The 5527-nt window shown below is 44.8% G+C and overlaps 1 pseudogene across 1 annotated transcript in view; it reads left to right on the top strand.

The window, feature by feature from the left end:
* The window catches only part of LOC309825625 (membrane protein BRI3-like), an 8119-nt pseudogene extending 3005 nt beyond the window's left edge, over nt 1-5114 (top strand). Inside the window, exon 2 of the transcript in view lies at nt 4522-5114. The product of the transcript in view is annotated as a membrane protein BRI3-like (transcript). The remainder of the gene's footprint in view (nt 1-4521) is intronic.
* Nucleotides 5115-5527: the final 413 nt, after the last annotated feature.

Raw genomic sequence — 5527 nt, 5'->3', positions numbered from 1 at the left:
AGTATAAACAGGTCAGTCACTTGGAAAGCCATCTGGCGGTACTTAGTAAAGTGCGGTTTACATATGTGCTGTGACACATCACTTCTACATATATAGATATGAGATATATATATGATTTATATATATAAAATTCCCCTAGTGTCCATAACTAGGGGGCTGGATACATAAAATGCTAAGAATGTATCCTATGGAATAACATGTTGCAGATTGAAGCACTGAACTAGATATACAGTTAGTGACATGGTTGGATATTAAAAACATAGTTTTGAATTTAAAAAAAAAATGTTTTTTCATTTGGCTGTGGTGTAGCACGCAGCATCTTAGTTCCCTGACCAGGAATTGAACCCGTGCCCCCTAGAGTGGAAACGTGGAGTAGCACAATTAGACACATAAGTCAATTAAAACCACATACATACAAAACACTACATTATTTACAAGAACTCATGGAGGAAAGGAATAAAAATAGAGACTGGGGATGAAGGGAAGAAATTCATCCATCAATGAAGAGCAGAGCCTCCATACAATGGTGTGTGCTAGGAACTCGCCCCTTAACCCACAAAACGTTTGCCCTTACCTCTCCTCCCTCTGGGGGAAGGAGACACTCTTAGACCTCCAAGAATTTTTAAATGTATGATTAGCACTAGAACATATAATTCTCTCATGCGTAAAACTGGGGTAATAGTAAGAAGAATCTCACTGGGTTGTCAGGAAAATTAATGGAGATCAAATCTTAGATGCCTAAAAGGAGTCATGCCCAGCTGTTAGGTGTTTGACTAACACTAACTGGCAAAGAGACTCACTCTGAACTTCATACCAATCTCACAGGGTGTGCGTTCAATTCCTGCCTCAGCAAAACAATAAAGTGTTACGTCAGAGGCTTTCAGAGTCAAGCAAATAGTCGAAACCAGTCGGGGTACATTAGGTCCTCAAGTGCAAGGGCACACGGTCCTACTCCACAGAGAAAATAATATGACTGTTGATGGAGGCTTAGGGAAGCTCATGACCACCAATGTTCTCCCATACAGTCAGTCTTAGCCCAGTGCACTGCCCCTGTCTGACCATTACTCACCAGAGTCGGCAGTCCTGCCAATTCAGTGATTACCAGGCAGCAGGAGCTGAGTGGGGAAGGGAAATGTGCAGGCCAGCTGACGCTGCAGGGGGGAGAAGACCAGCCAAAGTACAGTGACTGAAGCTGGCATTTGGACAGAGGATGGGGATTTTGCTGGTCTTTGGCCAAAGGTCTGGCAGTGTACCCTTAGGTCTTTGGGGCACAATGTGTAATCTGAAAAGGTAAGTCAGAGCAGTCTATTATCGGGGATAATGCGTTGTTTGTAGCCACATTTACAAAGATTAGAGGTCTGAGAAGCGTTACAGTGTTCCCTCTATCACGAATCCATAGAGTTCAGAATATAATCCAAGGCCGCTTGAAATCGAAGTGAAGTGTGACCAAAACATTCTCTGTTACAAAACTACTGTCCGTGCAAGAGGAAAGTGTTTACTTTTGCACCCAATGAAGGAACTTTTTAGATATCCTATTTATCCTGCTACAGTATGCCATTCACAGAACCTATAAATCGTCTACTCCTCAGACTCAAAAAGGTGGGACATCCTGAAAAACGCAGTCAACTGAAGGAATTCCCACCTGCCTGCTGTAGATGAAATCAGACTGAACCCTAGGACTCTGTCTGATGATCCCTCAAGAGCTCTGCCACACCTAAGTTACCTAGTATGTGAACAGGGAACAAATTGAGAGTTTCAAGGAACCTTAGAGACCTCCCAGTCCAATTTCTTCTTTGTAGAAGTTGTGTTTCAGAGAGGATAACTTGCCCAATGTCAAGCAGCTGGCTCATTCCTTTTTTTTTTTTTTTTTTTTTTTTTTTTGCGGTACGCGGGCCTCTCACTGTTGTGGCCTCTCCCGTTGCGGAGCACAGGCTCTAGACGCGCAGGCTCAGCGGCCATGGCTCACGGGCCCAGCCACTCCGTGGCATGTGGGATCTTCCCGGACGGGGGCACGAACCTGCGTCCCCTGCATCGGCAGGCGGACTCTCAACCACTGCGCCACCAGGGAAGCCCTAGCTGGCTCATTTCTATTCAACATATGTTTACTGAATATCTACTATGTTCCAGGCATCCTAGTAAATACTAGGAATTCAGGTAGCATGAATCATTATAAAACATGGCATATTAGTGAAGCATGTACACTAGAGCCAGACTCACAGTAAAGCACTGAATGTGCGTTTACCTTAGCTTCACTGCTTACTAGCTGTGTGACCTTGGGCACACTTAACCTCTCTATGCTTCAGTTTCATTATCTGCGAAATAAGGTAATAATGAGACTATAACTCATGGGATTGCTATATGACTTGAAAGAATCAATATACTTAATGCACACAGAACAGAACAGTGGCTGGCACATAGTTCTCTCTAAGTATTTGTCAATTAAAACACCAGGTTTCTGCTCTGCAGAAGCTCTCCATCCTTTGTTTAGACAGTTAGCTTAGCACACTGGGGGAGCGCTAGGCTAGCCATCCTAATTGGTGCTATATGTGGCTTGAAGGCACAGGCTCGTCTAACTGACTAGTGAGTCCCCCCACCCGGTGCCAAGTACCGCTCCTGGCATGTGATAGACTTCTCAGTATTTGCCGAATGGATGATTGAATGGGTCCCAAAATTAAAGAGTCAGGGAACAAGTATCATGGGAAGCAAATAAATATTTGAATGGTACCTTAAACGCTGAGAAAGAAAAGCAGCATTTCTTCCTGTAGAGAAGGGACAAGAGATTCTAGACAGTTGAAGCAGCAGGAGCAAAGTCACTGGGTTGTCAAGGCGACTAGCTTTCTTCCTCTCTCCATATAGCCTACTCTTCTCACTTCCTTTACCCAAGAGATTTGGGAATTGGATCTGGGTGTGCCATGGAATCTGCAGCTCTCAGCTCCTGATGGATTATAGAGCCCCATTCTGATGAAACCAGGTGCTGATGAAGATGCTCAAGGGATATCCGTTTTTCTTTCCTTTAACACATGTTCCTTCAGAGGGAGCTGGCTGATTTCAGAAATCCAGCAGGGATTAAAGTACTGAATGTGTATTTACTTAGCCCATCTGTTCATGGCGAGAGTTTGATTACATTTGACTGTTAATGTAATTGATATTTTCCTTGAGTTTGATCCTCCTCCACGAAGGACTAGTTTTATAGTTACTTTCAATTAAACTACGTATAATTAAATAATTTACTTTAGAAAAATTTTGACATTTATTAATCATCTGGTGGTTCTCATGGCAGAGATATCTGATTGTGCCCCAATATCCATTCTCTCCTTCTTCTATAGCAATAACATCCTTTTTTTTTTTTTTGGACATGCTGTGAGGCTTGTGGGATCTTAGCTCCCCGACCAGGGATTGAACCCGGGCCCTCGGCAGTGAGAGCACAGAATCCTAAGCAATGGACCGCCAGGGAAGTCCCAGCAATAGCATTCTTGATTTTTATCTGGGCCCATGAACACTGAGGATAAAGACTATATTTCCCAGCTTCTCACACATCCATAGGTGGCCAAGTGACTAAGCAGACATGACATGTTCAATTTCCAAAAACAGTGCATTTTAAAAGAATGACATTTTCTTCTCCATGTTTTCATATCCTCCCCTCTGGATGGAATGTCGATGTAATGGCTAGAGTTAAAGCAACCATGTGAACCTTGTGAGGTGAATTCGGGAGTAGAAGAAAATGTTTAGGAGAGCAAGTAGAAGTCTGGGTTTTGATACTCCATGGAGTACTGTATCGGAGTGCCTACCTCCTGACTTTTCCTTTTTTATTTTAAATTTTTTCCTTTTGGCTACACCACGCGGCACGCGGGATCTTAGTTCCCTGACCAGGGATCAAACTCATGCTCCCCCGCAGTGGAAGCGTGAAGTCTTCCCACTGCCAGGGAAGTCCCCAGACTTTTATGTAAGAGTGACATAAACTTCTGCTCATTTAAGCTACTGTTAGTTTTGAGTTTGTTGTGGCTTTTTTTCTTGCAGCCACACCTAACCCTAACTTAAATGGCTTCGTCTTGCTACCCATCCTGACATCTCCTTTGTCCCCTCCAAGTCATTTGTTACTACTCAGAGAATAAAAACTAAGGTTTCCCAAGCAAATAAGAATAATAATGACAAAAATAATAATCAAAAGGATAAATACGTTGCAAAAACTTTGCTTCTTCCTTCCCCATCGGAAAATATCACCTTGTGAATTTCACGGCCACTTTAGTTTTTGGAAGGTCTCATTTGCATTCTATAAATGTAGATGATTAAGAGTCATTCTGGGAGTGGGAAGGGAAGTAAGGGATAAAATACGTGGAAAAGGAGCAGCAATGTTACTGAAAGCAGTTTAGGCAGAGGAAGATAAGACTCCAGCAGTATGTAAAATTATGATACAGCCATAATGCAAAGCTCCCCAATGATTAAAGAGTGTGTTCTAGAATCACATGTATTGCTTTGGGGAAATCTGCAGGATATTTTGTCAAGTGAAAAAGTAGATTCCAGGCGTGGGGAGGCGCGGCGGGGGAAGCCCGCGGCGCCCGCCTCCAGGGGGCCCAGACCCGCCGCCGGGCGTCTTGGCGTCCCCGCGAGTCCGAGCCGGAGCCGAGCCCGAGCGCGAGCGGGAGCCGCCCGCCCTGGACCACAAGCCCCTGCTGCCCGAGCGGCCGCCCGCCTACCACCTGGAGGCCGGCCAGGGCGACTAAGCGTGCGGCCCGCACCGCTACGGCGCCCTCCCCGCGGCCGCCCTCCCCCTGCCTCGTCACAGGGTTACCCCATCACCACCCCAGGGTCTGCAACATCCACAGTCGAAATGTCAGCCGGCACCGTGCCAGTTCCATCGTTGTCGTTGGAGGCTGCCCTGTCTGCGGGGTCGGGGCTCTGGAGGACTCCTTCACCTTCCTGGGCATCTTCCTGGCCATCGTCTTGTGCCCCTTTGGGTTCATCTGCTGTTTTGCCTTGAGGAAGCGAAGATGGCCCAACTGTGGAGCAAACTTTACTTAAAGGGAACAGCACACCTGGTTTCCCCACACCCAGCTCTCTTTTTCTAATGTAAATGTCGTGTACAATAGCTTTATGGGATTCAGCTTCAGGACTGTTCTGTAAAGTGAGGTGGGACTGGACACTGCCAGGAGGAGCTGAGGGCACAGCGGTCGGGAGTGTGGACGCGCACGGCACTGCTCCCAGGTCAACGACAGCTCAGTAAAGCACTGCTTTTATTTTTCACAGTCTTCCATTTGAGAAAGGTGAGAAATAGTGTTTTAAATAAATGAGATCCATCCCATTGTCAAAAAACAAAAAAAGATTCCAGTATAATAAATAAATACATATTTATATAGACTTAGAACAAACAGGAGCTACGGACACCAAAATGTTACCAGTTTTTATCTCTGGCTAGTAGGATTATAGATGATTTTTATTTTCTTTTATTCTGTTTATTTGTATTTTCTAATTTTCCGTGATCAACACATATGATTTATATACATTTTAAGTTGTTTAAAAAGCAATTCTT

The sequence above is a fragment of the Grampus griseus genome, assembly GCF_964374135.1.
Source record: "Grampus griseus genome assembly, chromosome: 8".
Lineage (NCBI taxonomy): Eukaryota > Metazoa > Chordata > Mammalia > Artiodactyla > Delphinidae > Grampus > Grampus griseus.
Note: the sequence above shows the minus strand (reverse complement) of the source record. Positions and strands in the feature narration are given on the sequence as shown.